General features: G+C 38.6%; 1 protein-coding gene across 1 annotated transcript in view; it reads right to left on the minus strand.

Annotated features, from left to right (window-relative positions):
* ADGRL2 (adhesion G protein-coupled receptor L2) overlaps nucleotides 1-27,749 on the minus strand; it is an 869,983-nt gene that overhangs the window by 841,647 nt on the left and 587 nt on the right. The window lies entirely within an intron of this gene.

The raw sequence follows: 27,749 nt of genomic DNA on the forward strand, positions 1-27,749 counted from the left end.
AGACCACAGAATTTGGAGCTGGAAGGGACTCTTTAAGATAATCGAGTCCTACTACCCCACATGCCATCAACATTTCTTAGTCATAATTCCATAAAAGGTATACTATAGTCTGCTTGAATAGCTTCTAGCCCTAGTAAATATCACTATCTCCTGGTGGGAAGAGAGCAGACCAACTTATTGCTGGACAGCTCCAGGTAGGTGATTTTTTTTTTTTTTTAATGTCAGCTGGAAACTGTCGTCTTTATATATTTACATCTTTGGATTGAGGGAAATATGATCTAGAAAAGTTTGAAGAGACAGAATGGTCTGGAAGCTGGAGGGATTAGGGAAGACTTTGAAGAGAAGAAGGCGGCCTGAATTAGGACTTGAAAAATGAGTTGGGTTTTTTTTTTTGGCCAGGCAATGAGGTTTAAGTGACTTGCCCAAGATCACACAGTAAATAAGTGTCAAGTGTCTGAGGCTGGATTTGAACTCAGGTCCCTCCTGGAATCCAGGTCTGGTGCTTTATCCACTTCGCCTATCACGCTGCCACCCGAAACAAATAAGGTTTTAAAGGGTGGCCATAAAGAGATACTGCATTCCAGACTTTTGGAGACAAGTGTGTGAATGCACAGGGATAAGTTTTCAGAGAACTTGGAACTATAGAGTGTGTGAAGGGTGAGAATGATAAGTAAGTGTTGGAAAGGCATAGGTTGGGGTTACATGTGTGGAGTAAGGGCCTTAAATTCCAGGGCTAAAGGAGGTTGTATTTCATTGTACAGTAACACTGAAAGTTGTTTTTCAATAATATTTTGTTGAAACCTTTTTTAAGACACAAACCCTCTGCCCTCACCCCTTTGTCTCTCTCTCTTTTTTTTTTTTTTGCAGGGCAATGGGGGTTAAGTGACTTGCCCCAGGGTCACACAGCTAGTAAGTGTCAAGTGTCTGAGGCTGGATTTGAACTCAGGTAGTCCTGAATCCAGGGCCGGTGTTCTATCCACTGCGCCACTAGCTGCCCCCCTGTCTCTTTTAATATTAAAGGAAGTCATCATAGTCTTTGTCTTCAGTCATTTCTTGAATGATAAACTTCCCAAATCCCACATCATTCTAATATTCAGCTCTTCCAGCTACACTTTAGTTTGTCATTGTACCTCTAAAAAAATGAACCTAAGATAGATTCTTAATTTATGGGATGATTCACTGGGAGGAAGGAGGGAGGAGGGAGAAGGAATGAGGGATGGATACTGGGGAAAATTCCAGTGATAGTCAATCAGGCAGTCAGTTAATAAACAATTATTAAGTGCCTATGATGTGCCCCGTACTGTGCTAAGCAGTGGGGATACAAAAAAAAAAAAGGGTAAAGCCAGTCTCTATCCTCAAGGAGCTCACAATCTAATGGGTGAGAGACAACAAGGAAACAACTATAAACAGACAAGTTATAAGCAGAATAAATAGGAAATAATTAAAAGAGGGATGCCATTAGAATTAAGAGGATTTGGGAAAAGCTTCTGGTAGAAGATGGAATTTTAGTTATGACTTAAAAGGAGCCTGGGAAACCAGGAGGTGAAGATGAGGAGGGAGAGTACTCCAGGAATGGGGGGGCAACCTGAGAAAATGCCCAGAGATTAGAAATGGAGTATTTTGTTTGTGGAATAGAATGCAAAAAGCAAAAAGACACCAACAATAATTTATTTTAAACATTTTTTTAAAAAAATGTACCAAGAATTGAACACTATACTCCAGACATGGGTTTGATTCCAGAGTACAGAGAAACTATTAAATACTGTAATATACAGTCAAAATACTCATTTATATATAAATTCCATTTGGTTCACTCCCTCCTTTAAATTACACCATCCTTCCTCTCCCTTAAACACCATCTTATTGTATATATTAAACTTGTGGTCAAGGAAAAATCCTCTACTCATCTTCGCATGACTTGCTGCCAAGCTAGAGTTTCCTATGCCATTGCTTATGAGACTGAAATTTAATCTAAATTGGAGATTTCATATTTCTCCCATTCACATTTCATTTTATTGATTTGGGAACAGTCTTCCAGACCAAGAAGAAAATGTTAAATCTTGATCCTATCATACAGAACATTGGTTTTTCCTATTAGCTTTGTGCCATCTGCAAACATGAGGAGCAGGCCTTCTTCTATGTCTTAATACAAGCCAGTGACATATCTTTAAAGGGCAGAGTCAGAGAGAGAACTTGTGGTACCTATTGTAGATCCCCTTCCAGATTGATGGGGAAGTTGTTAATCAGTACTGTGCTGGAAAATTTGGTACAGTGGGTAGTGTTGGGTCTGGAGGCAGGAAGACCTAAACTCAAAACTGGCCTCAGACATTTACTTACTAGCTGTGTGACTGTGGGGCAGGGCCCTTAAGCACTGTTTGCCTCAGTTTCTTCATCTGTAAAATGAGCTGGAGAAGGAAATGAGCTGGAGAAGGGAAATTTCATCTCTGGACATGAAAACCCGAATGGGGTCATAGAGAGTTGGACACAACTGAATAATAACAACAAAGGAGTCTCTGAAAAAATATGATACACTTTTAAGTTTAATCTGAAATGTTAATACAGTCACCATTTTCCTTAGATAATTGACAAAATAATAGAATTCTGATTTGTAGCATTTGCTGATTTTTAAAGTATCAAATGTTCCACTGAAAATATAGCCATTGACTCTAGCCAGCTGCTGGTATGCTCTAGTTCACTTATGCATCTACTCTGTTTGGCTATGGAGTTGGTTAACAGAGTTTATTCTATGCTATTTTTGTAAATCTGATTAAAAAATAGGTTCTGTGTGTTGCTGGAATGTGTATGTATATATGTATTTTTAGGGTTTTTATAAATATATATGGGAATATATATGTATAATCTACATAATATAACAACATGATACAATATATAAAAATATACACATATGTTACATATATAGATACATACACATATGTGTACTAATAAAATATAACAAATACATTATATGATTATATGTTACTGATATGATATGCTAATGAAACATTAATACATTACAGATTCATAATACAATATATTTATTTACTAGTATATATTTGCTAAATGTGGGTAGGATAATGGGAGGGACAGGTTAATAAAGGAAAAAAATAGGAACAATATTTATCTTTAAACAATAAAATGCTAATAAAATAAAAATGATATACTTGAAATGGGATACAGTCTTTAAAATATTTACTTCCTTAAATTTGAAAGGGAATCACACAGGTCCCAGGGATGATGCTCTTAGAAAAGAGGATGAAGAAATAAGAGGATGATAGGGAGTACATCCCTGAGGTCATGGCTAATATTAGATAGGGCCTTGTGATTGAGGGGAACGTGGAGATGAAGAATAGAGGCCTGTCAATCTTTGGGGAGCAGAGTAATCTTGCCCAAAACACCAGTAGTAATAGCAGATCATATTTCAATAGCATCTTGAAGTATACGAAGCAATTCTCTGCCAATAACCCTGTGAAGCCAACAGTGTGCATATTATTAGCCTCATTTTTCATACTGGAATCACTGAAACTAAGAGGTTATGAGTCTTTTCCAAACATCCACAGCTAAAAGCATCCCAGGAAGTTCTTGAACCCAAGTCTTCTCATTTTAAGCATAATTTCTGTTCCATTATTCCACATGGCCATCAGTAGCTGTAGCAGGACCTACCTGCCAGACATTTATATGGTGGTTTATGGTTAAACAAAACAACAAAACAAACAAATAAACAAAAACTGGGAAAGAGCGCCACATCTGCAGTCACAAACACTTGGTTCAAATTGTGTCTTTGCTATGTATTACCTGAGACATCTTGGGCAAATCATTTAATTTCTTTTGAATTCCCATGCCTCCCCTATAAAATAATGGGGTTAGAAGTGTGGCCTTCTAAGCTCCCCTCCAGGTTTAAAGCTAAGATCCTGTGATTCTACATACATTATCATATCTCCTCTTCAGGAAAACCTGAGAGATTAGTTGAAATATTGGTATCTCTACTTTTTTTTTTTCAATCATTTTCAGTTGTGTTTGACTCTTCATGGGCCCATTTGGGGTTTTCTTGGAAGAGATCTCGGTGTGCCTTGCCATTTCCTTTTCCAATTCATTTTACAGATGAGGAAACTAAGGCAAACAGGGTTTGGTGATTTGCCCAGGGTCACACAGCTAATAAGTGTCTGATGCCAGATTTGAACTCAAGAAGATATCTTCCTGATTCTGAGCCCAGTGCTCTATCCACTGCACCACTGCTGACCTACTTTAGAGATGTATAAGCTGAGGTTCAGTGCTCAGATGACTCATTGAGTAAATAATAATAATAATAACAACAACAATAATGATGATTATGATGGTAGTGATGTGATGTTGATAATAGCTAGCATTTACTACATGCCAGGAATTGTGCTGTTTTACAAAAATATATATATATATATATATGTGTGTGTGTGTGTGTGTGTGTATGTATATATGTATATATATGTATACATGTATATGTATATATGTGTGTGTATATATATACACACATACACACACATACACACACACACATATATATATATAAAATATATACACACATACACACACATACACACACACACACACACACACACACATATATATATATATATATATATATATATATATATATATATATATATATATATATATATATATATATATATATATATATATATAAAATCTCATTTGATACTCACAACGACCCTGAAAGTTAAATGATGCCATTACTTCCATTTTACCCTTGAAGAAACTGAGGCAGACAGAGGTTTAAGTGATTTGCCCAGGATCACACAGCTAGTAAATATCTGATGCCAAATTTGAACTCAGGTCTTCCTGACTCCAGGCCCAATGATCTACCCATTGTTCCATTGAGCTAACTTTATATTTAACAAAGTTCCAGAGGTGACCCTCACGTACAGGTCATTCACTTCTAAAAGCAGTAGAGTATTCCTTTCCACTACAATTTAGTTGCCTACTTATACTGATTAAATTAGTTGGAGAATTGCCAAATCTCCATTCACTTTGTCCCTATGAAGAAATCAAGGTCTATAATATGGCCAAGGATAAATGGCTTATGCTGGTGCTATTAGAATTGCCAGTCAATGCTAGTTAGATCCCTTTAACTGTGTATAGTATCTTTATCAATCAATCAACAAGTATTTTTAAGTATCTACAATGTGCCAGACATTGAGCTAGGTAATGAAGATTACAAAGACAAAAGTGAAACAGTTCCTGCCCTCAAGAAGTTCCATTCTTTCTGGTGAGACAACATGTATGTACAAAAATAATTGATCATGGGAACAAATATTTATCAGTATTCGTCAGTCAACAATGCTGACAGCAGATTGTTTCTAATATACTCATCCTCTTTACTGACCACAAACCATGGTCTAACACTCAGAAAAGTAATAATTGTATTGTGAACTATTAAATATGTTTGTTGCAAGGGTATATCACATATTTATTTTTATATATTTGGTGTATTCCACATAAAACTTCATCACTGATATCTACTTCATGCTTTATGGTTGGCAAAACACTTTCCAATATCCTTGTTGTTGTTCAGTCATTTTTCATTCCTGTCCCACTCTTTGTAACTCCATTTGGGGTTTTCCTGGCAAAGATACTGGAGTGGTTTGCCGTTTCCTTCTCCAGCTCACTTTACAGATAAAGAAACGGAAGCAAACAGGGTGAAGTGACTACACAGGATCCCACAGTTAGCATGTAAGTGTCTGAGGTCAAATTTGAAATGAGGAAGATGATGGAGTCTTCTTCACTCCAGGAATGGCATTCTATCCACTGTTCCACCTAGCTGCCCCCTACTAGAGCCTTACAAGCCTGTCAGAAAAGTACCCCAAGTATCATTGCTGTCTCCTTTCTTCTGCCTTTGCCCCTCTGGTTCAATAAGAAAATTAGCACTCCCATTGTTGCCTTTGGAAGGGATATGTCCTATGAGAATATAAGTATCTTATCTTTCGTTTGTATTGTGTCCCCAAAGTCCAGAACCATGCACTTTTCATTCATTCATCCATTAAGACAGTCACTCAGTCATTCCTTGAGTCATTCACCCCCATTTTACAGATGGGGAAGCAGACTCAGAGAGGTTTAACTTTCTGAAGAACTCTCTCCGTGTTAAACAATTAGTAAATGTCAGAGATGTGACTCAGATCTGGGGTTCTCTTGACTCCAAGTACAATGCTATTTCCAATTATAGTCAGAGATTAAGCATGGGCAGAATGCTGGAAAATTAAAGTGGGTTACAATTGGGAACACATATATGCGCCTGAGAATATATGGATGGAAGTTGCAATGCATCCAGGAATAAATATTCTTTTGGTTAAAATGTGTACCTTACTGAATAAAAAAAAATTAAGCAATCATGGCATGTTTGATAAACATATAATTATGCTTCCATACACACTCTGATGTAGGATACGTACATAGACAGAGCCCAATTTTTAAGCTACTTCAGCTTTAAACATTAGTTTTTTTTTTTTTTTTAAGTTTGCTGAGTGTCAGCAGTGCGGCACAAAGGAGGGAGCAAGGGCTCTGGAGTCAGAGGACCTGAATTAGAATTATCCTCAGCTGCTTGCTCCCTGTATGACCTTAGGCAAGTGGCTCAACCTTTCTTGGCCTCAGTTTCCTTATCTGTAAAATGAAGGGATTGGGTTTGAAGACCTCTGAGGTCCCCTGTAACTCAAAATCTAAATATGAGCCTATGAATTTGGTGCATGTTGCCACTGCAAAAACACTGTTATCAGTGGCGGTTAGGTTTCTGGTCCTGAAGTCCATTTAACCCACAATGTATTGAATGGATAGAGCAACGATACTATATCCTATGGCATTTGCACTATTTATTTAAATGTTGTTTCCATAAAATGTTGAAATAGTATCAATAGGAAGCATGATATAGATGGACACCTAACTCTGGATCCAATAAACCTGGGTTCAAATCCTGTCTCAGGGAGGCAGCTAGGTGGCACAGTAGATAAAGCACTGGCCCTAGATTCAGGCTGATCTGAGTTCAAATCCGGCCTCAAGCCACTTGACACTTACTAGCCATGTGACCTTGATCAACTCACTTAACCTTCATTGCTCCACAAAAAACAAAAACAATCAAATCCTGTCTCAGGCAGGTACTGGCCATGTGGTCGCAGGTAATTCACTAAACTTTCAGTGATCTAGAAACCTTCGACTAAATTACATAGAAGAATCTGACCTGCAATGGTAGAGGTAGTCTCCTCCCCCAGGAGTTTCCCACTCTAATGAAAACACAGGTCTAAACCTTATCCTATTCAAATAGTATATTTACATACTATATAAATATGAAAATATAAATATATCAGCATATAGTTATATATAAATATAATAAATATAAATGTACAAACAAAAATAAATATAAAATAAAATATTATTTTCTTCTAGGGACTCCTTAAATTAGAGTTTTGAAGCTGCGTGTGTGTGTGTATTTATGATGGACTCCTTTGATAATCTGGTGAAACCTAAGAACCCGTTCAGAATAACATTATGAAGTGCACTTAAAAAAATACATGGGGTGATGTGCCACATATTTTGAAATCCACTTTTTTAAGATGTTAAGAAAAACACGATCAGAGACCCCAGGTTAAGAAATTTTGTCTGAAAATTTTATTCCCAAATGAGTGGTAGAACTGATTTCCCAATATCCATTTATAATTTTAATTTTTATTAGGGAAAAAAAATCTTGTGAGTATGACCTTGGGACAGAAAACAGGAGCAACTCTCCTCCAACTTTTGTTGTTGTCTTGAGTAGAAAGGTGGAAACTCCCTGTTCATAAGTAATCTATAATTCTTTATATGACCTCAGTTTTTTCATCTGTTAAATAAAACAGCAGGACTTCATATCTACCATCCTGTTGCCTTTGGTAACTAAGTATTTAAAAAAAAAGATTACAAGAGAGGGTTCAAGAAGGTAGAAGAAAGACTGTGAAATTTGGACAGAAGTTGGCAATAACCCAAGGATGAGACTCTATACATAATATTTAGAAATTAATCTGGTAAAATTAATTTTTTTTTTTAGTGAGGCAATTGGGGTTAAGTGACTTGCCCAGGGTCACACAGCTAGTAAGTGTTAAGTGTCTGAGACCAGATTTGAACTCAGGTACTCCTGACTCCAGGGCCGATGCTTTATCCATTGCGCCACCTAGCTGCCCCGTAAAATTATTTTTAAAAAAAATTTTCCTTGATTCTTTATTCCCTCTCAATTTATTCTATTTAAGATAAGCAGATGCTGGCAAGAAGGACCCTTGAAAAGGACACTTAAGACAGACTTACCCAACAATGGCAGGGGTGTATGTGTGTGAAGAATTTCCCAGGTCACAGCAGTGACCAACAGACCCTACCCAGGTCAGGTCCAGCACAGTCAATTATTGCCAGGGGACCTGAGTTTACTCCAGGGAAGTCTGGTTTGAGCTATGCAGCATATGTCAACCAATCTCTTGTCATTTTCTTTAAAATGAACCCAGCCTTAAAACTATCCTACCTGAAGCACAGAAACTTCTCTGTAACTTTAGACTTAGAGAGACACCTTGGGTTACTAAGAATGAAGTGACTTAGCCATGGTTATGTAGCTTGGAGATCCCATTAGCTCCTGTAGATTGGCTATCATCTTTATGCAGATGAATCTCAGATCATCTCCAACCTCTTTCCTAAGCTCCAAACTCCATCTCCAGCTGCTTATTGAATATAGAGATATGGATATTCCATAGACACCTTAAATTTACCATGTCCAAAATTGATCTCGTGATTATTTCCCTGAGCACTCTCCTTTTCCTACTTCCTTATTACTACTGAGGATGCCACTATCCTTCCAATCACCCAGCCTCTCAATTTAGGTGTCATCTTCAACTCTTCACTAACTGTCTCACCCCATCCCCCTCTCCATATTCAACCAGTTGCCAAGTCTTGTTGTCCTAACTTCACAACATCTCTCTGATATATTCCCTTTTCTCTTCTGACAGTGCCACTAGTTTGGTATTGGTTCTCAACACCTTATACCTAAAACATTGAAATAGCCTTTGTTTAATCTTCTTGCCTTATCTCTACACACTCCAGTTCATCTTCCACTCAGCTGTCCAATTGATCTTCCTAAACTACAATTCAACTCCTTTTTTTTTTTTTTAGTGAGGCAATTGGGGTTAAGTGACTTGCCCAGGGTCACACAGCTAGTAAGTGTTAAGTGTCTGAGGCCAGATTTGAACTCAGGTACTCCTGACTCCAGGGCCGGTGCTTTATCCACTGAGCCACCTAGCTGCCCCTACAAGTCAACTCCTATTCAATCAACTTCCAGTGCTCCCCGTTACCTTCATGAGCAGAGAATCCTTTGTGTAGCTATTACAGCTCTTCATATTAGGTCTCTTCCTACTGTCCCAAGTTCTTTTTACCTTATTCCTCACCCCACCCCCATACTCTTTGATCCAATGATACTGAACTCTATATTGTTCCTCACACACAACACTGTCTCTCTATGCCCATTGCTCCCTAGAATCTCTTATTAAGGAACCCAAGACAGTGTCACCAACTACACTATGTGGTCCTGTGGAAAGAACAATGGATTTTGGATCAGAAGACCCAGCTTCAAACTCTGGATCTGCCATTTAGTGACTTTGTAACTCTGGGTAAGTCATTTAAGCTTCAAGGGCCTTTTCCCTTATCTACAGAATGAACAGTTTGGACTGAACAAACTCCTTCCTGCTCTAGATCTTTGACCCTCTGACTAAATGTCCTCTGAGGTCTTTTCAAGCTCTAAAACTTACTGTCCCCACAGTTCCTTCCTTATTTATTGGCAGATGTGATTCATAAGTGAGGTGTTCATAATTTAAGGATTGATAAGCATAGATCTATATATGCATATAAGTACATGAGGCAATTTTCTGTTAAGCATACTCCAGGGGCATGTTGTCCACTGTTTATTAATGTCCATCCAAAGTAGAGAGTATTCATTTTCAAGGTCTCCTGAATGGGGGAGGGAACTGCTATAAACTTTATGGAATTCAATGTATGTGCTTGAGAAGAATCCAGGACTGAATCAACCTTATAAATGCCCTGAAAAAACACAAAAATTACAAGGATAGCCTAAACAAGGGAACATCTGTTTGCTGCAGTTTCATTATTCTCCACTCCCCCTACCCCCACCATAAGAGGGAATAAGCTATGAAAATGGGGGCGGGGGGGAAGGGATTGGTTTAAACACACACACACACACACACACACACACACACACATACACACACACACACAAGCACCATGATGTGTCCAGCTATAATCAGCGTAGAAATCCAAGGATATTTCCAGATGAAAGTAAGGATAGACATTTTCAAATTGTCTTGTGTAACTTAAGTCTACCAAGGGGAACGATGATTTTGTTTCCTCCTGGCCCTTAACTGAGTTTATCCACCAAACCATAGCCACCAAAAGGTAATTAAAATAATGCAAAATTGATCCAATAACTGCATAATGAAGTTAACTAATTACATGCTGTTTGAAACACTTTAACAACTATAGTTCCTTTAAATATGGTTAATTTTATTGGGAAAAATAAACAATATGGTTTTGTTAAGGCAATGTCTCCTCCTCTCCACCTTCCTTTTATTTGGCACATAATCCTATGGTATTTGAAATAGAGTAGATAAACTATTTAGGAAGGAAGGCAAGTTCTCCCTTTAAACAAATCAAAAACAAATTTCAGGAGGAAAAGAAATATTACCAGATGGGAAAATAGACAACAGTTTTATTAAGTCTTTTTGCTTTGGGGGTTGGGTAAATCCTAGTCGTAGGTCAACTGCTTTCCTTACTACATCTTTACCTTCTTTAAAATACAAAAATTAAGTATATTATATGTTGATTTCTTTCCCTTCCTCAAAATAAAAAGTATGTATATAAATCTTTACAGAAGAAATCTTAATAGAATAAATATGAAATTGTTAAGCACAAGGTAGTTTTGGGAGGGAGGACACACCCAGCTGGGACAATCAGGAAGATGTTGGTGAATAATAGCTCCACGTACTTGGAGTAGTCAGAGGTCAAATCTTGTCTCTGGCACTTACTGTGTTACCATGGGCAAGTCACTTAAACTTTCTAAGACTCTTCCCTCATCTGAAATAATAGCTAGTTTTCTATAGCTCTTTAAAGTTGACAAAATGCTTCCATAAATGTTATCTCATTCTGTCCTCAAAGCAACCCTGTGTAAGGGGCTAAAATTCTAGCTATACTGTCTAAAATATCTAATGAGTGGTCACCAGTAAATTATAAGCTTTAGCAAGAGTTTAGACTTTTAAGCATTTATTAAGGAGAATAAGAATTTGGTGAAGAGAGAGATGAAGGTCTAGATTCATCTATCAATGGGAGAGTGCATTTTTAGTTCCACTCTCCACCAGAGTCCTGACGAAAGAGAGTGAGAGAACCAGCCTCGCCCCCTCTTCCTCCCACAAGCAAACTTCACTTCCTGACGCCGAAGGAAAGCCCCATGTCTTGCCCTCAGATACCTTCTCCTCATGGTGGAACTTTCCTACAGTAAGTATCTAGCAGGTGGCATCATTCCAATCATTACACCTGGGAAGTAGATGCTATTAATATCTCTTTTTTATGATGAAGAAACTGAGAGAGAAGTTGTGACTTTCCCAGGATTATACAGTTTCTGAGGTCATATTTGAACTCTGGTCTTTGTGACTATAGGTCCAGCACAATGAGAGAAGGAATTATTAATAACCAATTATGGCTTTTTCCACATCCTATTTCCTTGCTTGAAGCCTAGCCTTTGAAGGACATTACTGACCTCTGCCAAAAATTTCCTCCACCTAGACCATCTTATTCAGGTCGATTCCTGCTCATTGTATTCTACTCAAGTTTGGGAGTGGATACATTCTTTGATTAGACTGCCCAAGACTGGGGGGGGGAGGTCATTTAAAAGTAATGACATAAAAAAAAAAAACCAAAAACCAACAAAGGGGCAGCTCGGTGGCGCAGTGGATAAAGCACCGGCCCTGGATTCAGGAGTACCTGAGTTCAAATCCGGCCTCAGACACTTGACACTTACTAGCTGTGTGACCCTGGGCAAGTTACTTAACCCCCATTGCCCTGCAAAAAACAAACAAACAAACAAAAAAAAAACCCACCCAAAACAAAAGTAAATGACATAATCAAAGGCAAATCCCCAAGCTCTTCATCAGAATAGGTCCACCTCATTGTAATATTCATTCTTTCTCATTAATTGGTAACCAATCAGAGTTGATTGCCACCCTCAGAAATACCCATTCTCCCAAAGGCATATAAATTGTGAGCCCACCCCATGATAGATCTTTGGCATTTGAGAGTGTCCCTGACCCTTCTATTAATAAAATGCAAGCATTATTAATAAAATGACTAATTACCCAAAAAATTACATCTCTTGAAATTTTTAAACGTTACATCTCTATCCATTGTTCCACCTATGGCAATAATATCTGCACAGGGTTGCCCTGCAGCAACAAAAATATAGCTTGCAAAAGAAAAAAGAAAGAAAGAAAGAAAGAAAGAAAGAAAGAAAGAAAGAAAGAAAGAAAGAAAGAAAGAAAGAAAGAAAGAAAGAAAGAAAGAAAGAAAAGCAATGTAGCTTGTTTTGGCTACATGTTCCATAAAAGAGGTTCTCTTTAGAAGTACACCCCAGGTGTATGCCTACTTGTCATCCCAAGAACACTATATTTGCTGAATACTGTGCCCCACACTTATGGGGGTGGGGGAATGCATGGGTGTGCTGGAGGCAGCTCCATACCAGCCCCTGTTCAATTGTTAAACTTTCTGTGGAAGAATTTACACCTTAGAGATGAGGAAATGCTACAAATCAAGACTTGATTTGTTTTGTTGATTGTCTAGACTTAAGAAAGTGATGAAAAAAATATTACTAATGCAGCTTAAAAGATATGTCATGCTTCTTTCCCCTAGAGTCTATTGTTACACATTTACAAACATTCCTAGATAGGTGGGGGGGAATGCTTTGTTGCTTTTCTTCCTGCTATGACATTTCAGTAAATGCCTTTGCTTTGAGCTAATTGTGTCAGCTGGATGAGAGTAAAGGTAAATCCATTACTGGAAGTTAGTAAGATATAGTTTCAAGTTCACAGATGCACAGAATGCTTTGAACCTGACTTATATACCAAGGGACCCATCTTGAGAGTATAAATTGGGGGTAGTCCAGAAGGGGGAAGTACACATGTCATGAGCTTTGCAAGCTTTAAAGGTACTCTTATGACTGCTACTTGTTATTAATTATATGTGGGGATGGTAAAAAAAAAAATACCAGGAGTAAAAGAGTTTGGAGAGACTCTGAGGGTATCAGAGAGACAGGAAAGAAATGGGGAGGAAGAGAGTTATTATAAAGCTCTCCTCTCCCTAAAAAGAGATGATCATTCACCTTTCAATCAGGCATTTATATTTTGTTGGGGTTTTTTTTGTTTTGCTTTTTTTTTTTTTTTTTTTTTTTTTTTGCTGGACAATGAGAGTTAAGTGACTTGCCCAGGGTTACACAGCTAGTAAGTGTAAAATGTCTGAGGCTGGATTTGAACTCAGGTCCTCCTGACTCCAGGGCCAGTGCTCTATCCACTGTGCCACCTAGATGCCCCAGGCATTTATATTTTGGACCATCATTTCTTTTTTTTTTCTTTTGGTGAGGCAGTTGGGGTTAAGTGACTTGCTTAGGATCACACAGCTAGTAAGTGTTAAGTGTCTGAGGTCAGATTTGAACTCAGGTCCTCCTGACTCCAGGGCTGGTGCTCTATCCACTGCATCACCTAGTTGCCCCCTGGACCATCATTTCTTAGGCTGGGATTGTCCAGTGATCCCTCAGTCCTTCTAAGGGGTCTGCAAGGTTAAATCTATGTTCATAATTCTAAGACATTTTAATTTCTAATATAGTTAATATCTATAGATATAATCCACATACAAGCTGTTTGTGTTTGGATGGGGAAGGGTTGATAATAATTTTTTAGAGTTCGTAATGGGTTCCTGAGACCAAAAAAATTGAGGAAGAACTTCAGGAAAAAGTTTATAAAGTGCCTTAGGTGTTTTCCCATCCATATTCTTCCATCAATCCATCATATCTGACAATGTTTTATTTTGAAATTTTTTTTAAAAGTATCATTTATGTTACTCTTGCGACTCAATGACTGGCATCAACAACACCCAGTGATAAGAGAATTAAGTTCAAATATTTGTTGCTATAACACAGAGACAAACAAGTAATACATTGGGAACCATACAGGAATCTGTTTTTTTTTTTTATCTTAATGAAGCAAGTCACCCATTATACTGAGGTTAATTTGTTGACTCATGATTTCCACTTATCCAATGATATACTGAATCCTAGGAACAAACCTCTATGTCTAATCAGTTTTTTTTTTTTATTGAATCCTGACCTTTAATCCACCTTCTTCTTGATTATGAATGACAGTGACCTTTATCTAATTTAAAGCAGACACTCTGATGCAAAAATATGCAAACTACACATGTAAATTCTGAGTTCCACTAAAGATGTGCATAATCTACTGGGGAGAGATTATTTCTGAGAGACATTTCTATCAAGGCCTAGTAAGGTATTCTAGAGTAAGTGAATTTAGTGTGCAGGCTTTGGCAAAAGGGTTGCAAAGACTGAATGCTGTTTATATTTACTTGTCTTCTCCTGAAATGCCAATATAAATATCAATTTTTATTATTCTGCTTAGCAGTTCTTGGCACTCGTGAAATGATCTTAATGTCATTAAGTCAGATAAAATTTTTCAGTAGGGTTTGGTCAACTAGGACTGAACATCTATTGATGTTTCAATAAAATTTGTATTCTGGAACCCAAAAACTTGACAAAATTCGGGTGTGAGTGTGTATGTGTGTGTGTGTGTGTGTGTGTGTGTGTGTGTGTGTGTGTGTGTGTGTCTATGAAGGGGAAGGTAAAGTTATTTCCCTACAGTTTTGGGGATATATTTAGAAAATACTATGGCAAGAAAAATAATAAAAAATATTGGGGGAAAAAAAAGAAAACAAACACTATATTTGCACAGAGAAAGCAAGGCAGTTCCCATCTCCCCTCTTCCTCCTTCCCTTTTTCCTCTAAACATTACTGGGGGCCAGTTTTGTCATGGGCAGATGCTGAGCAGTGGCCTAATCTTTCTAATCTACTCTTCCTTCTCACAAGCCCTTTACAATGCCAGGTTCTGAATTGTTTATTGGTGGTTCTTTGTTTTGTTTTGTTTTCAGAAAGAAAGACAGGTCAGAAATTCATAGGAGAAAGAAACTAAGTAAATAAACACAACATTATGTGTAGGTGTTTCTAGAAGTCATCTTTATCCTGTATTCATCCATCCATCTATCCATGTGTCTGTCTGTCTGTCTGTCTATCTTTCTATCTATCTATCTATCTATCTATCTATCTATCTATCTATCTATCTATCTATCTATCTATCATCTATCAAACTATCTACCTACCTACCTATCGTCTGTCTATCATCCATCTACCTACCTATCTACCTATCAAAGAGAGGAAAATGATGTCCCAGCATGAGCTCAGGGAGAACATTTCCCTGACAGAACCCAACCAAACGCTACCTGACAAGAGCATGTACTTCCCCGATTAACAACAGGGGGCTGTCAGATTGCTATTCCTGAAATAAACAGATTTACCCTGACAGATAATCAGCATTTCGCACTGCCTAATACATGTTTATCTTCCACTATTGACATAATTACACTAAAAGTGCACTTAATATAATCTTTCATAGGAAATTAAACAGGTTTTAATGATACACTTATAATGGATTGAGGGGCAGAGTTGAGAGAGAGAATATCGATATGAGATGTTTGGGGAGAACACATACATGGAGCAATGACGAGCAAATCAATGGAAATCAGCAGGATCAATGCCCGTTTGAGTTTAAGGAATCCATTTGCATAATTTCAAAAGCAATGGGAAAAGCCAGGCAAAGTGATGAAACGCTCTTGTGACATGATACCATGATTACCCTGGGTTTTTTGTTTTTTTGGTAGCTACTTTCTTCTCTCCTTGTGTGTGTGTGCTAATCCAAAAAGAAATTCATCTCCTAAGAATTATTTTTTAAAAAAAAAAAAAAGGAGTTTCGGGGGTGGGTTTTGTAGGGAATGGATTTTATATTTTGCCAACCTATAATCGAATATTTCAAAAGCCTCTGTCTGGCCTTTGAACTCCCCAGGTTGAAATAGATCCTACTCAGAGGGTGTGGGATACTCCCATTGACATGCAGGCTCGCCACTCTCAGATGGAAATTGAGCAATCACTGTAACTAGTACCTATCACTGAAGTACCTGGGAGCTTTGACAAGCCTGCCATTTCAAGAGCCATACAAATTAGCATGAGCCCATAGGCCTGGGGCCTAAGGATATTACATGGGGCCTGAAAGAAATCAAGCTGTGCAGAAGTAATAATTTTAATGAAAATGGCAAATGCAACCCCTCCCCCATATCTCCAACCCCTCCCCCAGCAGGTGCTCCCATTCCTCTAGGTATTGCACAGTGACTGTGGGAAGGGGCTGGATGCATTCCCATTTTTCTTATACAGGCAAGGGCATTTGGAGAGAAGGTATTGTGGGATTTTCTAAGGATCCTTAGAGCCAATGAATAGTAGACCAAGGTTAGAACTGAGTTTCTATTCTCTACAAGTTGTTAAACCAATCTAATCCTCCCTCCCCTGCCCCCACCACCATATCTCTAAATTTGTAGCACATTCCTACAGGAAATGTTCAGAGTAAACAAATATGAATTCAAATCTGTTGATAATATTGGCCCCTAAATTTCATGTACATAATCTTAAATGTCTGTGATTTTGAAAAGAATGGGTGGGGAATTTATCTCAGCTTGATCCATTTGGGCCTTGGTAATATTATACTGTTTACTGAACCTACTATAGTCTAGAGAATAATCCTAACTTGTCTATGAACTGTTTGTTCCATCCAATTCTAGCAGGATCTTAGATTTAAAGATAAAGAATCTTTAGAGTTGTGTATTTATGGTTAAGCAAATATTTAGCATTACAAAGGGCATTATTAAAAAGTACTAACACCTCAAGTAGGCAATGTAGTAGCCAAGAAAATCCAGGATCCCCATTTCAAGGGCGCCATCAGAGGAATGTATTATTGAAGGGGGGGGGGAGGTGAGGGATTTATGAAGCTAGAAAGAGGATTAATCAGTGTATATTCCCAGTGCTCCTGCATGCTCCATTAGTATGTATGCAATGTCAAGAGATCTAGAAGACTGTTCATAGGCATGTTAGGACACTTAATGGTTGATTTGGCATTGATGGGTTCTGATATGTAGATTCACATTACTGGAAGAAATGCCCAAATTGATGAAATTACTAATATATCTGATTACCTCATAGCCACTTACTCTTTCTAATTCTGTGTGTCCCTCATTTCTGGCCTAGTTACTTTGTGTTTTTGTTTTTGTTTTTGTTTTTCATGGTTTTATTTCTGTCTTCCTGATTATCTTATTCCCTGGTCTTTTGTTTTCTCCTAATCTTCTGTTGGTTTCCCTTTTCCCCTTCTTTCTTCCTTTTCCTTTGAGCTCATTGCCTTAACTGGCCTGAATAATAACTAATATATTTGGAAATATGCTTAGGCAAATTGAATAATATGAGTTTGGCCCGTGGCTTTCCCAAGCAGACACACAAAAAAGGAAAAACTATCCAAATAGTCACAGAGATGAAGTGAGATTTTTATTATGAGCAACAAGCAATCAACATTTATTAAAAAACCAGTTACACGTAAGGCATGGCATTAAGACCTTGTGATAGAACAAGTGATAACAAAGACTAGCTTTGATTAAACCAGGCATTACATTTAATGCTGGTAAATAAAGAAAAGCAAAAACACAGCTACTGCCCCCAAAGAAACATAGGTTCTAATAGAGGCCAAATATATAAATATCTGGGAACATATAATCTTTATTAGAGTATATGAAAGTAATCTCGAATGGGAAGTCATTAGAATAGGGGTTTGGGTTAAGTTGAGAAGGAAGTGAAGGAAATGACAAAGACAAAACCAAAGATCTTCCTGTCCTCAAAGAGCTTACATTCTCTTGGGAATGTACCCCATACACTGTATCAAGCATAAGAGTGTAAAGTAGTTTGAAGTGAGACAGAACCCTACTCATTAAACAACACACATTTCCTCATTTTGAGCACCCATTCTCTATATGCCCAACAACTGATGTGAGACGAAAACAGTAAAGAAGATCTATGGTCCCTGGCTTTCAAGAAGCTTAGATGCTGTTGAGAAGATGAGACTCATGTGAAAATCATGAACACAAGCTAAAAACAAACATGAAGTGAAAGGACTAAAGTTTGTGTTTTATACTAAAGATGTGGAGTTCAGAAGGGAATTGTACTGGAAACCCTTGGGGATGGAAGGGAGTGTGAGAAGAGAGAGGCTTAGTTGCCCTTTCATTTAAAAGTAAGTACTCCACTGGTTAAAGGAGATTTGAGAATTCAACTTAAAATTAGCTCTTCAAACTGGAGAAGTTTTTAAGACTTTTACCCCTTTGGATGAGGGTAATTTTGTACATGTTGCTGTTAGTCAATAAGTATTTATTAAGAATCTACTATGGGGGCAGCTAGGTGCACAGTGGAGTAGAGCACCGGCCCTGGAGTCAGGAGTACCTGAGTTCCAAATCTGGCCTCAGACACTTAACACTTACTAGCTGTGTGACCCTGGGCAAGTCACTTAACCCCAATTGCCTCACTAAAAAAAAAAAAAAATTAAAAAGAATCTACTATGAACACAATAGGCACTTAATAATGATTTATTGCTTGATTCAGCCTCCTCTAGGCACTGATCTGAGTGCTGGGATGGGGATTTCTCAAGGCAGTATTTATTAATTTGATTCAGTTGTTGATGGGTATTTGTACCCTTTTTGTGAGGGGCTGCTAGGTAGCACCAGGCATTGAGTCAGAAAAGAATTATCCTCCTGAGTTCAACTCCAGTCTCAGACATTTACTAGATATGTGACCTTCAGCAAGTCACTTAACCTTATTTGCTTTAGTTTCCTTCTCTGTACAATGTGCTAGAGAAAGAAATAGCAAGGCACTCCCAAGTATCTTTGCCAAGAAAAACCCAAAAGGGGTTCCAAAGAGTTGGGCATGTCTGAAAATAACTGAATGAATCCTTTTGTGAACGTCAGTGGACATGTATTTTTGCAACTAATCCCATACCACACCTTCCTTATTTAAATTGTATAGATTTTAGTTTTCATTATATACAGGAAGTGAAACGCCTTTTTGGAGAGGTATAGTGGAAAGTATGGAGAATTTGGAGTCAGAGGACTTGAGTTCAAATCTCAGCTTTGCTACTTATCATTTGTGTAAAACACAACTTTTAAGTTGCTTCTTTATTAAATGAAGGGGTTGGAGTAAATGACTTCAGAGATTCCTGTTAGCCTCTAGGTAAAAAAAATTCCCCAGCACAATGAAACAACAACCAATAAAAAGGCAACTTCTTCCAAAGGGTTTGCGATAAGTATTGGCACCCCTATCCATTTGTACCAACACATCAGTTGGGTGTCAGAAGGAGCCCCAGATATAGCATAAGAGGACTCAGGTTCAAATCGTGCTCCTATCCCATAAAACTTATATTATCTCAGGTATTCATTTTACCCCTCTAGAGCTCAGTTTCTTCACCTGTCAATTGAAGAGGGTGGTTTATATAATAGCTTTCATTTCTGTAGTGTGTTTCATATTAATTTTATATCTCTTTCTATCTATCATCTATCTATCTATCTATCTATCATCTATCTATCTATTTATCATCTATCTATCATCTATCTATCTATCCATCCATCTATCCATCCATCCATCCATCCATCCATCCATCCATCCATCCATCCATCCATCCATCCATCCATCCATCCATCTATCCTTCTATCTATCTATCTATCTATCTATCTATCTATCTATCTATCTATCTATCTATCTATCTATCTATCTATCTATCTATCTATCTATCTATCTATCTATCTATCTACCTATCTACCAGGAGGTCAGCTCCTTAAGGGAACAGACTTTTTTTAATCTGCTTTGACTTTGTATCCCCAAACACTTAGGAAAGTGACCTAGTCAGTGGTTAATGAATGCTCTATGATGATACTCTTATCTCATCTCCATGATAACCCCGTGAGAAAGGAAATACAGGTTTTATCATTTTAAAGATGAGGCAACTGAGAGTCAGAGAGGTGAAATTTGAATCAAGGTCTCCCAGATTTAGGTTCTAGCATGCCAAGCTTTCTCGGTCTGGATCAGGGGTTCTTAAAGTCTGTGACTACAAGAAAAAAATAATAGCTATTTCTGTATCATTGCTTTTCTTTGTAATTCTACACGTTTATTTTATGCATGAAAATATTCGGGGGGGCAGCTAGGTGGTGCATTGGATAAAATATGGACCCTGGATTCAGGACAAACTGAGTTCAAATCTGGCCTCAGACACTTGATAGTTACTAATTATAGTTGTGTGACCCTGGGCAAGTCACTTAAACCCCATTGACCCCTCCCAAAACCATATATATATATATGTATATATATATGAAGAGCATCCTCAGACTACTTCACTATACTGCTAAGGAAGTCCATCAAACAAACAAATTAAGACCCCCTGGAAGAGATGACCTCTAAGGCCCCTTTGAGTTCTAAATCCACGTCCCAGCCTGGTTAGGCTTCAGAACCTCTGGGCCTAGTCACCATGACTCAGCTGTCTTCTCACCTTGGAACTTGTCTCAGTCCCTGGGTGGGGCCTTCTCACCCAAGAACATCTCTTGGCTATGTTGGTCCCAGTCTCCTGTTGTACAAATCTTTGGCGGGGGGGGGGGGGGGGGGGGGGGGGGGGGGGGGGGGGGGGGGGGGGGGGGGGGGGGGGGGGGGGGGGGGGGGGGGGGGGGGGGGGGGGGGGGGGGGGGGGGGGGGGGGGGGGGGGGGGGGGGGGGGGGGGGGGGGGGGGGGGCTCAATTTGCTGAGAGGCCCTAGAGCACGCAGTGCTTTATATTAGCCTTCTCAGCTGTGTCCTCTGATCTGACTCTTGGGAATTCACGCAGCATAACTACAAGCTGCCTTCCTCCTTCTAGAACAATCACACGTTGGCCAACTTCTTCCGATTGGGTTAATCCCTTCTAGGGCCTCATGTGGTGGAGGTGGACCGAGGCTGGCCAAGGCTTTAAAATTCACCTCTTCTGGAGGGTTTGGCTCTAACACAAAACCGTGAGCCTTATTTCCTTATTTGCTTCCTCTCCACTGTTAACTTTCCACGTTCCACTCTCCTGAATTGTCCCACCATGCTCTTCTATGGGTACAGCCTCCCCCGCCCCCAACCCCCTGCATTCCCCTTCCAGCTCTGTTTTTGTATACTCCCTTCCTATTTTAGTCCAGGAGGATAGGGACTGTCTTTATTTTTGCTTGTATTTGTGTCTCTCAGGCTTAGCACAATACCTGGCTCATAGTAAGAGCTTAATAGATGCTTGACTGCTGGCCTGCTGAAAACTCTAGCCCCTCAGGTAGTCTTTCACTGCCTCTTTTTCCAGTTCTCATGCCCCTCGAATATAGCAGCTTCAACTACAAAGGAATGTATCAGAGGCGTTTAAAACAAAACAGAACAAAATACCTTACCCTAGAAGGGACTCTCCTGCTGCAAGTGCACATTTAAATTAACTCACAACCCTGCATGTACCAGTGGAATAGGCCTTTCTTGGCCTGTCCTGGCCAAATGGATATATTAATATGACTTTCAAGATAGATTCTGGGTCTTTCTGCCTGCAAGCAGATATGTCCTGGAGATGCAGGCCAGTTCATCCATCTGCCTACTTCAAATAAGATCTGAAAAAGGAAGCTGGTATCACAGAGCAACATCAAAATTGTCTTTTCCATTTTCAGCTCTAGAAGTAAGTACCTTCCCTCCATTGCCACCGACCCATGTTGGACTCATTTCTGCTGCTTGATTATGTGTTGATGCTGTTCAGATTTTTGGTTATGTGGGATCTCAGGGGTTTAGAGGTCAAATGAGTACCACTTTTGAATCAGATTTCTACTGACTGCTTGGCTAATACTTAATCTTCTCATAGTGGATAAAAAAAATAACCAAAATCATAAAAAAAATCACAATGGGACACAGTCCAAAATAATACAAATAAACAGATGCAAGGAAAGCAAGAATTGCTTTTCTGGGTGGACTTGTTCTTGCTCATTTCTTCCCTAGGAGATAACACCCTGTGACACCCCGTCAGATAACTACACTCAGCCTTTCAAAGACTAACCACTTAAAGATGCATTTCCACTATCCATTTGTTTTCTTTATCTGCCCTTCGGTCTAATGCGTCGCCTGGATTTTCACCAGGCAACATTTTTCATTCAGATGCCACCAAATTGAAGAAAGGTAAAAGAAGGAAAATCAACAGCAGTAACAACAGCTAAAACCAGCTACCTTATGCGACCCAAGAGGTTTTGAAGGACAGGACAGAAGAATATGCTTTTATTTATTATTTTTTCTGAAGAGAACAGTTGTTGGCATCAAAATGTTAACTGTTACTAAAACTTCCCTGAAGTTTCGAGGAACTGTGGAGAGATGAAGCCTCTGGTAAAGTTTCGCTCATTACCAAGCACTTTATGCTGGCTGAAGAAATTCCAAACATATAAGGTATGTCAATCTTTGGGGAGTGAGGGGATATGAGGGGTACTGTCAAAAGGCTGTCAGGAGGCCAATCAGTCAATTACAGATCCTAGCGCTTCTTAACCCCTTGAGCTTAAGTTCCCCTACTGAAATGCTATTTTCTTTCTCTTCTCCACACATTGAAGGAAAGAAATGTATTTTTGAAATTGGCTATTAGCAGTATGTTTATATATACTAGAACTCTACAGAAATAATCAAATGAGGTGAAAAGTGGGGCCTTGATATGGGGGTATGGATAGGGGAGGGAGGGGGGAAGAGGAGAGGGATTTTGACCCAACTATGAATATAAGCCATCTCTGCTGAATAAATCATTAGCCATGAATCAATCAATTAATCAATCACTAAGGCCTTGGTTAGTGCCAACCATGGTGTCCTGGTGGCACAAATATAAGGACAAAAAAGGGAAATCATCTTTATCCTCAAGGGGCTTACTTCTCATTCAGAAAAATTATATGGACAGTGTGAATGTTTGCATGATACAATATATCCTACCAAACTGTCCTTTTAAACCAAAATAAACATCTATACCTATTATATCTTATATCTCTATCATTTCTATCATCTATTATCTATTTAGATGTAGATGAATGGATGGACTTGATAGATATCTATATCTACATCTATAAATGGATATAGATAAAGATATAGACCTACATATAGATATAAAGATATGTAAAGATATAGATAGATAAAGATAGATTAGCATTGCTACATACAATGCTTTAAAGTTTTCAATGAACTTTGTATATATTATTTCATTTGATCTTTAAAAATCCTTGGGAGGTCCCCACTTTGTAGCTGGGTAAACTGTGTCAAGCAAAGGTGAAGTGATTTGCCCGGGGTCAAATAGATCACATATATCTGAGGCAGGATTCTAACTCAGGCCTTTCTAACTTCAGGCCTGGCACTCCATCCACTGTGCCACCTAGCTACCTCAAATACTCAAATATAGATATAGGATTGAAACTGTGATTATATGTGTGTATGTGTATATGTGTATATATATATATATGTGTGTGTGTGTGTGTGTATGTATATATACACATACATACATTTCTATAAATACACATACATATGAATGTGTGTGTGTGTGTGTGTGTGTGTGTGTGTAGGTAGTAAGCAGCACAATGGACAGAGTGCTGGCCTGGATTCAGAAAGACTCATCTTCATGAGTTCAAATTCAGCCTCAGACACTTACTAGCTATGTGACCTTGGACTAGTCACTCAATCCTGTTTGCCTCAGTTTCCTCATCTGTAAAACGAGCTACAGAAGGAAATAACAAATCATTCAAGTATCCTTGACAAGAATACCACAAGTAGGGTCACAAAGAGTCAGACACGACTGAACTAAAACAACATGAACATAAATGTGATGTAAATTTATGTACATATGTGTATACACATATCTACACTTATATTTATATATAGTGGCAGCTAGGTGGCACAGTTGATAGAGAATGGCCTGGAATTAAGAGTTAGTTCAAATATCAGCTCAGATATTTACTAGCTGTATGACCAAAGGTAAGTTATTTAGCCTCTGTCTGTCTCAGTTTCTCACCTGTAAAATTGGGAAAATAAGAGCACCCTCCCCTCGGGATTGTGTTAAGGATCAAATGAAATAATATTCAAAAAGCACTTAGTATAGTTCCTGGCACATAGTAGGCACTTAATAAATGCTTGTTCCATTCCCCACTACATACATTAATATAAGTATATATGTATATATGTATGCATGTATATACTTAACAGTTATATATATATATATACACACATATACTACATATACACATACACATACACATGCACATACAGAGAGAGAGAGAGAGAGAGAGAATGTGTGTATATGTTACACTAAATCTGCAATTTCATCTGCATAGGGACTCTGTGGAGAGGGGTGGATCCCCATCATTTGTATAGCTCAGCCAATTCTCTCTAATTTACAGTCTTGAAAAGCTTAAATAAAGGGGCACCATGAAGGAGTAGACTAAGAACTGACCTTATTCTCAAAAATATTTGGATTCCAGTTCCGCCTGACACATAGTAGTAATGTGACCCTGAGGCAGTCCCCTAAGATTTCAGCATTCCAGGCAGCTAAAACTATGCATGTATATTCCTAATCAGACTTCTGAAAATTAGAATAACTAAGCTGATTTTCTCCTTTCGAAAAAAGAAATGTGGGTTGCTTCCAGTGAGTTTGTAGAACGTAGTAGATGAATAGGGAACTCACTCATGAACCCAGGACTAGTTTCCCTGATCTTAAGCAGAAGAGACCTACCTACTCCACTGACTGTTCCTGCAGTTAGAGAGAACTTATTAACACTCTTCATAGCAGCCTTTTAAGATGATAATTTATCTTTTTAACAACACTCTAAAGCCCGTAGGAAGGAGTCGGGTGGGAATGAAGGCACTGTATTATATACAGCTCTGAGTTTTGCCAGTTCTATAGATCCCTTGCAAAGTGGACTAAAATATAGCCAAATGTAACATATCCTAAAAAGTTGCTTGAGTGAGTTCCTAAAGGGATGGCAAGATTACAGATGAAGTGACAGGAACCCAAGGGACTAAGAGACTGAGACCACTTTATTTAGCATACACATTAAAAACCCAAATTAAGGCATAGAAATTGGTCTATGGACAGATTCCTAGGGGGTTTGCAAATCAACACAGAGGCCTCTTAAAACAGTGGCATCTTATTGCTTACAAAAGGCTTTTCAAACATTGGAGCATCAGGGCGATCCTTCCAGTGTGGATGCTTCTCTTCTCCCCATTTTATGGCTGGGGAAACTGAGGCTCTTAGAACACCAGTGACTTGACCAGGTTCCCCCAGATAGTCTGTGTTTAACCTAGGGTTTCTCATCTCTAAGTTCAAAGCTCTTTGCTGCCTCCTGGCTCCATGAGAGATGCTTTCATCTGTACGAAATGCTAATGATTTCATCCATCCCTCCATTCAAAATGCATCTATTACATGCCTATAGAGTGATACTCATTCAATCAAACATTTATCAATCTCCTATTAAGTGGGCACCTTCATGGAGGCTGAGATATTGTGACAAAAGCAAAAGTAGTCCCTGGCTTCAGGGAGCTTTTAACATAACTGGGCTAAAATACACCTGTTTATAGGTATATGCAAAATGGGCTCAGGGTGATTTTTGGTGGGAGGGAGGAAGGATACAAAGAAAACAAAACGAATAATTCTTGGGAAAGTCACTTCCTCTCTGGACTTCAGTTTCCTCACTTGTTAAATGAAGAGGTTAGACTATTTGGCTTCTAAAGTTCCTTCCTGCTCTAAATATCTGATCCTACAAATGGCCAAACTGCTCCAGCAGAGGGAGAGGCAGCCGTGGGTGTATCAGCAGCATCCCTTTCTACTCTGCTGGCCAAGGTCTTCTTTGGCCATGTTTACATATCCAGGAAGTGACCAGCAGATTTGCCTTTAGGTAAAGTCTCTCTTGTTCTGAATGGACCTCTCCCAATTTAAAGTTAGATCCTGGCAAGGAGCTTTCTTAAATCCCTTTCCGGAAGTTACTGTTAATTCATTTTTCAGATAGATTCCTCTTAACTTCTCCCTTTCTGATAGAATTAGTAGAAACTCATCTAGCCCCTCAGTTCCAACTCCCTTTCTTTTCCAGAAAATCCACCTGCCTCTCCAAGGCAGGAGACACTGACAGTTGGCTATATACTTCCAATATGGTGATTCCATCAGCCCTTTCTAGGAAACTTTGATTTACTTGGGGGGAAAAAAAAAACCCAACACCTCAATCCTTTCAATAGTTTTTTAAAAACTGTAATTACTTGGCAAGAAGACAGGTCAAACTCCTCTTACATCATTACATCATTGCTTGTGGCTATAAAATATATTCCTTTTATTTTTTAGTTGTTACCCTAGTGGAGTAGCCAGAAACCAATAGGAAGGCTCTCTAGAATGCCATTAAACAGGAGATATTTACCTCTTAAATTCTTTGTACAGTAACCTAACAAATGCCAGAGACAGAAAGATTGCCCTCTGCACAGAAATCCTTGTTTAGATGTCTTCTTTATGCTAACAATGACAGGGGCTCCCTGGTTTGTGCTGTCCTAAAAAAAATCAGAATGCATTTCCCCCCAATAGCAGACTCTATATCAAGAAGAAAAAGGACAGTCCCTTTTTTGGCACAGAGATGTTTTATGTAGATAATAAATTCTCCCCCTACCCCCTTGGAACTCGACTAACTACAAGTATCTACCCAGAAGATGAAATGTAAAGATTTATGCCATCAGAAGTATTCAGGGTACTAAAGAATGATTTTTTCCCTTCCCTGTTCTACCCTGTCAACTTTGTTTACTGTTCATTTTGATTTCTATCCTATACTGGGTCCGAAAAATTATGGGTATGACTATATCAGGAGAACTTCTCAATGAAAAAAAAAGGGGGGGTCAAAACCTGGAAACCATAGAAATGGAGGTGTTCCCTAGATGGCATATTGAATGAACACAGCTGAATCTCAGACTATGCTGGGGGATTGATACAGCCAGGTTTGCATTAACCAGCAAAGGTGTGTTTAAGCCTATAGTGTGGTGTGTTTTTTTCCCAGTATCTGAATGTATTTTTAGAATTCACGTATAAAGCCATGCTGCTGATGTGCTACTAAGTCAATCAAAGGAAACACACATGAAAGAATCCCAGCCCAGGGACTGCCTTCACAAGTCAGAGTGTGCATTGTCAGACCAGGAGGCTCACAGCCACATTTGTTATCACAACTTAACTAGGTGGCTATTGACCACACAGGGACTGCTTTCTCAGTCACGTCAGTAACGACCATAACCTCTACAGATTTGGGCATTGTTTTTAACCTACCTGCAATTAAACTTTTTTTTTTAATGAGCAATTTCAATATTTTCTTTAAAATAAATAGCAATATTTTGGATTCCATTCTCATACTTGTTCCATCCTCGACTATTCTAGAAACAATTTATTTATACGGTAGTATAAATCTACTCAACAGGCCCATTTGCAATGGGGCCTTCAGCTCCCCTACC

The sequence above is a fragment of the Dromiciops gliroides genome, chromosome 4 (assembly GCF_019393635.1).
Source record: "Dromiciops gliroides isolate mDroGli1 chromosome 4, mDroGli1.pri, whole genome shotgun sequence".
Lineage (NCBI taxonomy): Eukaryota > Metazoa > Chordata > Mammalia > Microbiotheria > Microbiotheriidae > Dromiciops > Dromiciops gliroides.